This window comes from Schistocerca cancellata, chromosome 3 (assembly GCF_023864275.1).
Source record: "Schistocerca cancellata isolate TAMUIC-IGC-003103 chromosome 3, iqSchCanc2.1, whole genome shotgun sequence".
Classification (NCBI taxonomy): Eukaryota; Metazoa; Arthropoda; class Insecta; order Orthoptera; family Acrididae; genus Schistocerca; species Schistocerca cancellata.
In genome coordinates this window covers 746575765-746586982 of record NC_064628.1, presented here as the reverse complement: position 1 = coordinate 746586982, position 11218 = coordinate 746575765, and the positions used below count along the sequence as shown (strand labels likewise).

General features: G+C 40.7%; 1 non-coding gene across 1 annotated transcript; it reads left to right on the top strand.

The window, feature by feature from the left end:
- The first annotated feature begins 3023 nt into the window (after positions 1-3023).
- On the top strand, positions 3024-3098 carry Trnat-ugu (transfer RNA threonine (anticodon UGU)). The gene has a single exon. It is a non-coding gene; the product is annotated as a tRNA-Thr (tRNA).
- Positions 3099-11218: the final 8120 nt, after the last annotated feature.

The window sequence follows — 11218 nt, the reverse complement described above, 5'->3', positions numbered from 1 at the left end:
ATTTTACAGTGACTGTATTTTTTATTGGTGTTGGGAGTTGCATTGTCCAATCAGTTCGTATAAAGTTTTTTCTAACAATAACACAGAGTAAGTACACCACTTGCAGTTACAACACGCTACACGATAACTCCAGCTTTGTACGCGTTTCCAGATGAGGCATTCATTCAAAGTATTACAAAAGAAAAAGTTTTATTAAAGAAAGTTGCAGAGTGTATGTATTTTGAAACTGAAATTTCTACGTTTATTACCGGAATTAACAGGAACAAAAACCGAAAACCGGTTATTTCATAGATTAGTTATTATGAGCGGTTTTAACAGTCAAGCTAAACTGACGTGACAAAAAAAAATACAACTAACAGAATAGCGGTGTTTCAGCGATAACCGCCATCTCTAGATGGGGCTGAAGTTAAACTTATGGAACACGTAATACGAATGGCTACAGATATTTCACATATCTCTTTGTTTAGAGAATGTGCGGTGTTTAACTAAGCAAATGCTTTTCGGCCTACCCTACGTAACGTACAGACCGGCCGTATCTTCCATGGCATTATACGCTAGTCTCGCGAGCTAGGCGTCTGATCACAACAATAAACCTGTCGGTAGTAATTATCTGGTGTACTTAAGAGTTAAGAAGCCATGGCATCGTTAACTTTTAATTTTAAGTCCTGCGAAATGTGGCAACTACACTTTGATTGCGAAAGTTACCAAAGGGAGGTAATCAGAAGTTGTTGAGTCGTAAGAGTTAATTACTTTTGCAAGTTGGAGCAAACACTCCGGGCCCTCCAAAGTCTGCTCCTGTCCTACAAGGGAGTAAGGCTTCACTCTTCATTTCAGTTTTTCTTTTTCAGCGCTGTAAATTGTAAATTAGTTCCACAGTTTTCGCCTGGCTATTGTGTCGAAGTCCATGAAGTGCCACGCGGTACTCGATCAGAATCAGTCTAAATTTAGAACTATTATAGCGGAACGAATTTTGAAATGAATTTCCACGTAATCTCGCTACGTGGTAATGCTGGGAACCGTTCCACAGGTATTCTGTAATACTAATTTCACGTTCACAGCACTGCATTGCAGGTGCGATGTAATTTTGAAACTGCTCTCGTGTGGCTTGTGAGAGAATTCCTAGAATGTGTCACCGCTTTGGCTACCAACGTCACACCAGACACGTGTGACCTTTAGGTGAGAAATCGTATTACGAATTTTCGGTTAACATGCACTAAAACAACGTTTTCGCCTATTCACTGGAGGCACTATGTCGACCTTACATGATAGAATACAATTAAATCTCTTTATTGATGAAGGGCAATTATCATTAACACATGAAAATGAAGGAGGAGTGCTGTGCACAGTAAATGCGAAACGTACGATAAAGTGTGGCGGAGCACGTGATACTGCATAAGAAGTAAAAGATGTGAACTTTCGTCACTAAGTAGTTATCACATATAGCACATAGATTCTATCAACAGTTAACAAATATTCAGAATCTGTTTATAATTCAGGTTATCTATCAGTATCCGGAACCTCCCAGAACTAAACTCTGAAACATTTTCTTTGTGAGTAGAACTGTGTTTTAAGTAAGAAATACACCAAACTAGGTTACCGTCCATGATGTGTAACACAAAACCAATGTTTACCAAATTAAACAAAGAATAATGCATAGGATTCTAAGACAAGTTGACCGGTAAACAAAAGTAATGATGCTAAACCATAACGTAAAAATGAGAAACGTATAAAGTACTCTACCCCATACTAGCTGTGTTTGTAATTTAATTTCTCTGCATTGTCTGGATGTCACCTTCCGTTCTGTAAGCCCTTTTCTTCCTCTAATTTTTCAAAACTTACTTTTCGACTACTTTTTGCTTACATACGAGTAGTTAACCATGTCCGAACTTTTCTTAAGGATGTCGCAGTTTATTCATAGCTTTCTTTCAGTTCAATGTACGTTTAACAAATTATCTCTTCAAATCTGAATAATTCGTGTTTGTTTAGTCTCACCAGGGAGTAACTCATTCTCGTTATCATCATCTACAAGTTATTTTTCTTCTTATGAAACAACTTTACATATAATTTAGATCCCAAACTGTTGCCTATACCGATTGCCTCTACTTCAGCACAATTTTTAAATCCTATTTGCACAGCATTAAGCCAGTTTCTTGATACAGGTCAAAATTACAACATCTGCGGAACAACAGAATTTACTTACACAAATATTAATTATGAATTGTCAGACTCGAAAAAATTTTTTAATTAGCAACTACATTAACAGGATAACGGCGATGTACTCGTATAAGCTACTAAATATCATCAAGTACTCCCTCCAACTCAGACAGTCCCACAATGCGATTTAGTGTCAACAGATGCACACAAACCCACTTTCCACACATTCAGTTAACTATATATGACGGTAGTATCTGTTCCCGAAAGAACAGTTACCGTGGATGACCATGCAGCTTTGTTAGAAAAGAAATGATAATTAAATGGACACCCTAGCTGCAAACAGGCTTTGATGTACTTCATTGGGGACATGTTGAAAAATGTATGCCCCGACCGGGACTCGAACCCGGGATCTCCTGCTTACATGGCAGACGCTCTATCCATCTTCTTTTTTTTTTTTCGTTATTGATCGTTGTGTTTGGTCGTTGCGGACGTCTCAAGACATCCTGTTCAAGTTCGATGGTTGATCCTTGCAGTCAGTTTTTTATTACAGAGGCCAACCTGCTCTCTGGCCGAACACGCTGAGCTACCGTGCCGGCATCCATCTGAGCCACCACGGGCACACAGGATAGTGCGTCTCCCCGTGAGATCCACTTTCCCAACATGTCCACACCACTACATTCGTTGTGCGCCTAAACAGATGTTTTCCCATCATACTGATGGGCAAACATCTATTAGGCGCACTACGAATCATACTGATGGGCAAACATCTATTAGGCGCACTACGAATGTAGTGATGTGGACATGTTGGGAATGTGGATCTCACGGGGAGCGTGCAAGGGATAAGTCCCTGCAGACGCACTATTCCCTGTGCCCGCGGTGGCTCAGATGGATAGAGCGTCTGCCATGTAAGCAGGAGATCCTGGGTTCGAGTCCCGGTTGGGACACACATTTTCAACAAGTCCCCAATGAAGTACATCAACCCCTGTTTGCAGCTAGGGTGTCCATTTAATTATCATTACATTCAGTTAAGTCAGTTAAGTGGCTGTTTATTGTGTCTTGGCAGTTAGGTTTATCTCGGGTTCAAATGAGACCGAAATACTGACTAGTTTACTGTCTGAATGCTGATAATGTTTTCGACATTAACTGTCTCGTTCCTGCTATCATACTCCATCGGTGAGACTACGAATGAGCCGCGTAAAGGCCCGCCCCCCGAGCCGAAGTTCGCTAAACGTTGCAATGATGCTCTAGCCAGACGTAACCAGGGCGGAGGAAGTATTTGGTTGGCAAAGAGAGGATAGGCGGTGGTCTAAAGGCCCTGTAAATCATACTATGCACTGTGCTGACACCAATACGGAAAGCCTCAGGAAGTGTGAGCACGTAATACTCTCAAGAGTGGTCCATCCTCGGTCTCTTCTGGTGCAGATGGAGAGAAGCCGGATCTTTTTAAATGTGTTAAAAGAATTGTATGTGTAAGCTTGCTGTACTGTGCCTGTTAACAAAAGATAAATAGTAAGAGACGAGCCGAATATACGGGGTGATTTTGCTAAATGGCCACAAACTCCCTGAGAAGATAAGGAGCATAAATGACCAAATGGACATAATGGGCGAAAATACATTCCAAGGGAGGTGCACCCACTTGAAGGTGGAAATAAAAGATCTTCGACAAGATGGGTTTCAATGAGTAAAAGTACACGTGAGAAAACACCAGGCAAGTGAAACTTAGCTCCACGCTCAAGAAGCAGAGAGCTGGAGCACCATCATCACGGAGTAGTCACGTTACTCCTTATACTGTACCATCAAAGGAACATCTTCCAGCAGGGGGGAGGAGGGCTCGACCGCATGAAGTGAAGATATGCCTTTCCTCTGAGGTGTTATAAAAGGATAGCTCCTTCCACGAGGCGATCGCCGATAATCTCTTCATGAAATCTTAGGTACTCAACAAGGTATACTTGTGCCTTGCACTATTACTACTTATTCTGTACAGTATCTTTATCTGAATGCGAAAAGGAGTGACACACTGAAACATTTTGGTGTGATTTTCCTTGGACATAATATATTTAATGAGTCCCTGAGTCTGCTTATACCTCAAATTTCTGTGTCGTCAAATGAATATATTAGCATTTTGGTGTGGTTGTCAGTGGACACAATGTATTAGTGAGTCTCTGAGTCTGCTTACACCTGAAAATTGAATGTCGTCATATGAAAATATTAACATTTTGGTGTTTTTCAGTGGACATGATGTATGTAGTGAGTCCCTGAGTCTGCTTACACCTGAAATCTGTGTGTCATCAAATAAAAATATTAACATTTTGGCGTGGTTGTCAGAGGTCATAGTGTGACTTGTCTCTGAGTCTCCTACACCTAAAATACGTATTTCTTTACCTGGCTTTCTGTTGTCAGATGATTTTTTATCCTGTTGAAGAACGGTATATAACATTTTGTCTTGTCAAATGAACTACCGTCACTGTCAGGCAGATTTGAGTGCTCACCAGCACAATGATACATGTACATATATTTTCTCTCTCTTTGCACTATTCGCAATTCTATGTGATATTTATATCTACACAACTGAAAGACATTTATTTTACATTTTTGGAGAACTAAAAATAATTTTTTCTTATCGTGTCAAATTAAGTACTATCAATGTCGGCTGGAGATGAGTGCTAACAAGCACGAGATGACACTTGTATATTAGCTTGTAAATAATAGAGTTTAGCTATTGAAAGGTGGCTACACTGAGCCACAGCGCCAGAGATCGCGCCAGAGAGTTTTGTTCCGCCGCCTCCACTGGCAGTGATTATTGAGAAGTAGCGGCAGGCAGTTCTTGTCGAGAAGCGGTGGTAGGCGGTTCTTGTTCAGATGTAGTGGAGAGTGGTTGTCATGAAGTCGGAGTGGAGAGTTGTTGAGATGTCGTAGTAGTGAGTGTTTGTTCCATGTTTTATGCAATTGTTTGATGGGAGAGATAGCAGATTTTGTTCTAATGGAGATATTGTAATGATCAGAGTGCATTTCGTCAATATATATGAAGGTAACAAAACACTATTTTCTTTTTATTATTTCTGTGTCTCAAATAATGCATCATTACAGGTTCAGTCAACAAAGCATCTGGCTTGTGTTCTTGTATTAGAGTGTAACTCTGGTTTTCTTGCGCAATTATAGTATTTCTAATTTTTTTAATTACTTCAATATAAATGGTACTTGAAATTTCTTGTCTTGTTGAAGAAGAACCGTGCCAGATGTGTACGTTGAATTACACTTCCACAGACAGAACAGTTACACTTGTGCTTTGGTTTCGTACATTTTATAGTTGCTGGGGACTTAATTAATTAATTGTGTTAACGGAAATTTTCTTTCATTCTTTGTTGTTGTTCTATGCAGTCAGATTGCGTACTAATACTAGTCAGGGCCAACCGTTTACGAGACAGCGTAATCGGACAAACAGTTACCAAAAATATTTGCATTTTATTTTAATTAAGCCCCCATGCACTATCAGTCGTCCTTTTTAAATTTTATTGGCAAATCTAGATTTCAGCTAGAATTCAATGAACTGTGGAAGAGGCTCGACCAACAGGCATTACATACATTGATCAAAAATGATAGTGCATTGAGAATGGATAGTTTCTAGCTGAAATCTAGATCTGCCAATAAAATTTAAAAAGGACGACTGACAGATGAACTGTATTAGTTACAAGTCAATATAACTGTCGCTGAGTGCAACAGCCTTCTGAAGGGAAGGTAACCTGATGACTTCTATATTATTTTATTTTCTTGACTGCATTGTACAGCTTATCAATTTCCTATTATGTACATAACTTCTGTAATCTTATGTTTATGTGCAGGTATTCTACCACTACTGTAAAACATTTGATTTTTTTTTTAATTTCTTATGCAGGAATTTTGCGTTTGCTCCTTGCCAACATGTTAGGCAAGAATTACCCCACAAAATCCTTAAAAATGAGGCTGGGGTTATGAGAATTTGACATCTATGATTCTGCTTTATGGATACACGAACTCTGAAATATTATTATCGAGAGCAGTAGCGAGCGAACAGTTGTCGAGGGGAGTCGAAACTGGTCTGACGCAGCCTGCGAAGGAGAGAAGCCGCGCAACATGGAAGTCGCAGCCTACCACGATCGTGCTAGTAACGACGGTGAAGACATTGGTATTAATTGAGGATTTTTGGTAATTTGTCATTTCGCAGTGCGCAGTTGTTGATTGCTTGCGCACTGGACTGATTTTGTCAGATCTGTGTATGCATACATTGAGAATAATATTCGTATCTTTGTTGCTGCCAGAAAAGTTTTATTGAGTATAGACCTTGTGGAATTAAAAGTCTGTGTAAATTTTGTCAGTGGTGGGTGATATACCAGTATGGCGATGACGAATACCCGTTCCCAATGTGCGTTCACCGTGACATCGCCAAACACGGATGCGACCATCATGATGCTGTAAACAGAACCTGAATTCATCCGAAAAAAATGACGTTTTGCCATTCGTGCAACCAGGTTCGTCGTTGAGTACACCATCGCAGGCGCTCCTGTCTGTGATGCAGCGCCAAGGGTAACCGCAGCCATGGTCTCCGAACTGATACTCCATGCTGCTGTAAACGTCGTCGAACTATTCGTACAGATGGTTGTTGTCTTGGAAACGTCCCTACCTGTTGACTCAGTGATCGAGACGTGGCTGCACAGTCAGTTACAGCCATGTGGATAAGATGTCTGTCATCTCGACTGCTAGTGATACGAGGCCGTTGGGATCCAGCACGGTGTTCCGTATTACCTTCCTGAACCCACCGATTCCATATTCTGCTAACAGTCATTGGATCTCGACCAACGCGAGCAGCAGTGTCGCGATACGATAAACCGCAATCGTGATAGGCTACAATCCGACCTTTATCAAAGTCGGAAACGTGATGGTACGCATTTCTCTTCCTTACACGAGGCATCACAACAACGTTTCACCAAGCAACGCCGGTCAACTGCTGTTTGTGTATGAGAAATCGGTTGGAAACTTTGCTCATGTCAGCACGTTGTAGGTCTTGCCACCGGCGCCAGCCTTGTGTGAATGCTCTGTTCAAAATGGTTCAAATGGCTCTGGGCACTATGGGACTCAACATCTTAGGTCATAAATCCCCTAGAACTTAAAACTACTTAAACCTAACTAACCTAAGGACTACACACATACACCCATGCCCGAGGCAGGATTCGAACCTGCGACCGTAGCAGTCCCGCGGTTCCGGACTGCAGCGCCAGAACCGCACGGCCACCGCGGCCGGCTGAATGCTCTGTAAAGCTAATCATTTGCATATCACATCATCTTCTTCCTGTCGGTTAAATTTCGTGTCTGTAGCACGTCCTCTTTGTGGTGTAGCAATTTTAATGACCAGTACTGTAATAGACTACAGGCTTTACTGGTTTATTTCACTTTTTTACTGCGTTTAAGACTGGTTGACCAAGCTCCTCCTGATCATTCAATTTCTATGTATAAAAATATGGAAGTAATAGTTGCAATTAGTCCATGCATTGCACTCTGCATGGATCGCAGTATTGCTGTTGAAGTATTTTAGCATGTCGCTTATCACGCAGTTGCAGCGGCAAGACGGTTGGGGGTTGGGTTGTTTGGGGAAGGACACCAGACAGCGAGGTCATCGGTCTCACCGGATTAGGGAAGGATGGGGAAGGAAGTCGGCCGTGCCCTTTCAGAGGAACCATCCCGGCATTTGCCTCGAGTGATTTAGGGAAATCTCGGAAAACATAAATCAGGATGGCCGGACGCGGTATTGAACCGTCGTCCTCCCGAATGCGAGTCCAGTGTGCGGCAAGACGGGAAAGTTGCCTGTTGCGTACGGGAGCGTTGCAGAACAGTTGTTAGGAGACGTTAGAGAACTATTTTCAACCCGCAGTCAGATAGTTGAGAATTGATTTTTTTTTATAATTCGTAGGAGGAGTAATCAATTTTTTTGTTCCTAATTGTTTTTATCCACAATCAGAATCCGAGAAATACTCAGAGACGGAACATCACACACATGTTTCCGTATTTCCTGATAAAAACTAATCACCAATAGACTTTCAAGATGTAAATTCGTATTCTGATTTATTCCGTTGGAGTAGTATGGTATTTACACGAATGCATTTCAATATTTCACCGAAAAGAAACATCGTAAATAGTACAGCAAAACCAGCGTGTTACCATAGATTTGCCGCTGTACGTAATTCAGGTTTATTCATCTGTATCCCTGTTGTTCATAGCTCTACAAAGTGATGGTACAACAGGTTGTGCAAAAAGAGGTGTAATCTACACGGGATCCCCAGAAGGTACCCGCTTGTCACACATACCGGAATTTACTAGGTGTGCGTCATTGACTTGTTCTCTGTGAAATCCACAGGAAACGATAAAACAGGAATCCGGACCCGTGAGTACTTTAGGGTGGTTTTCCCCTCAATGAGAACGCTGACGTAACTGACGTGTTGACTGGGTATCGGCTGTACTTTTAACACGAGGTCTAAATGACATGTCGTTAAATGTGGGAATTTAACTATGTGAAAGCCCATCTAAAAATGTTTGCCAAGATTGTGAACTTTCTTAATTGTTATGCTACATGATCCGGTCGGTGCTAACTCACTACGTTTCCACTCAAACCGATCTAGGAAAACATGAAAAATACTAATCGTATAAACTGTTACTCTTTTGCGTTGTAGGGAAACTGTCAAACAGCATTTTCAGAAAAAATGTAGAATGAATTGCAGCAGAAGAATATCACCCAGAAAGAAAACATACTATAAAAATATGTCTCAACCACAAAGGACAAATACTTTCGAATTAAGATTAAGTATCTCAGAAACATATACAGTTAATTTTCTTTGGAATCATATCTATTTTCCATAAATTTTGTGGAGTTTCTTACCCCAAGACCGCAAAATACTTTCATCTGCTCCCCTATCTACTTTACCATTGCCTCTTCAGTCCGTGCTGCTAAGATAGCAGTATCTGCTCATAAATAGATAAGAAGAAAAGGAAACACAAAAAAAAAGATACGCGCTTGAAAAATCGGTTCATCTATAGGCATGTATGCAAACCGATAAGTGCAAAATGTAGACTGTATAACTGAAGTATCTAAATTTTCCATCAGAGAAGCAACAGTTTATTTCCGCCGCGATCTTCGTGTATTAAACTGATTCTCCCAAGCAACATACCTTTCCGTTTGCTTGGGTAGTTCCATGCAGTTTTTATAAACTTTACATATCAATACGGGTGTTTTGAATTATTTATTAATTTTATTCAATTCTACGTATGTGGTAGACGCAATGTCACATCATACAAAAGAAAGCTCTTGATTTTGTTCCGGCGTCAGGTATGAACGACATCCCAAGCTTTCGACAGTTTTATAATCGTAAGTTTCCGATAATGACGTGGTGGGATTAGATGAAAGTGTAAAATACCATGTAATCTAAATGAACAAGGCAAGATCGTCTTAGTAAAAAACATTGTCCCTTGATACAAAGAACTTATTCAAAACAAACGAAACAGAAAGATAAAACATAAAACTATAAGATGCTAGCATGAAAAGTTCCCCTAAACGTAACAGTAATGGTTGAAGCTATAGTGAACATTTAATGCAAGAATTTACGTCAGTTTACAAATCAGTGAAAGGGCAAAGTATGGGAGAGCCTCTGGCATATGTACTGGGAACCATTCAGGTATTTACCAGGAATGAGTAGGAATCATCAGGCTCTATCAAGACGGCTGTGTATATTCTTAACATGAGTAGCTTTCGTACGTTCCAATATCCTTTAATGACTTTCAATTGTATTTAGTGATAAGAGATTACCTAAGGTGCTCTTAGGTAAACAGTACTGAATATCATTACAAGCTTTCCAGTGAATTATGTTCCCATAACACAAAAGACTGAATCACAGTATTCCAGCAGGAAAACAATACATCTGCTGGATGAAGAGCCCTCAACTACAGTCTAAAATCCTGCAGTCTAAGACTATTCAAGTCTACTGTATATGTTCTTCGCTGAGAGCTACACAGGTCTTTCAGAGAATAAAATCGTTCCTTTATCTTCTGCTCAGTGAATGCATGCTGCTTGTACTTTTAAAGACATCAGTGTTGGCAACCGCACACTTCGCCTACGTCTACATTTCAAGGATACTCTGCAAATGACAACTAAGTGCCTGGCAGAGGATTCATCGAACCACCTTCATAGTAACTGTCTGTTATTCCAATCTCTAACAGCGCGAGGAAGAAACGAGTTCTGATTTCCCTTATTTTATTATGATGAAAGTTTCTCCCTATGTAGGTCGACGTCAACGAAATATTTTCACATTCGGAGGAGAAAGTTGGTGATTGAAATTCCGTCAGAAGATTCCGCCGTAACGAAATACACCGTTATTTTAATGACATCCACCCCAAATCCTGTACCACGTCAGCAATACTATCCCCCATATTTCGCTATAATACAAAACGTGCTGCTCTTCTTCGAACTTTCTCGATGCACTACGTCAGTCCTATTTGGTAAGGATCCCAGACTGCGCAGCAATACTTCAAAAGAGGACGGAGAAGGTGGGCAGTCCCTTTAGCAGATCTGTTACATTTTCTAAGTGTTCTGCCAATAAAACGCAGTCTTTGGATCGGCTTCCTCACAATATATTCTATGTGTTCCATCCAATTTAAGTTGTTCGTAATTGTAATTCCTAGGTATTTTGTTAAACTTATGGCCTCTAGCTTTGGCTGATCTATCGGGTAACCGAAGCTTAACGGATTCCTTTTAGATCTCACGTGGATGAGCTGACACATTTCAATATTTAGGGCCAACTGCCAAATTTCGCACCATACAGATATCTTTTATAAATCGTTTTGCAATTTGTTTGGATCTTCTGATGTCTTTACTGGGCATCGCTGTCTTGGCGCTGCAGTCATGGACTGTGCGGCTGGTACCGGCGGAGGTTCGAGTCCTCCCTCGGGCATCGGTGTATGTGTTTCTCCTTAGGATAATTTAGGTTAAGTAGTGTGTAAGCTTAGGGACTGATGACCTTAGCAGTTAAGTACCATAAGATTTCAC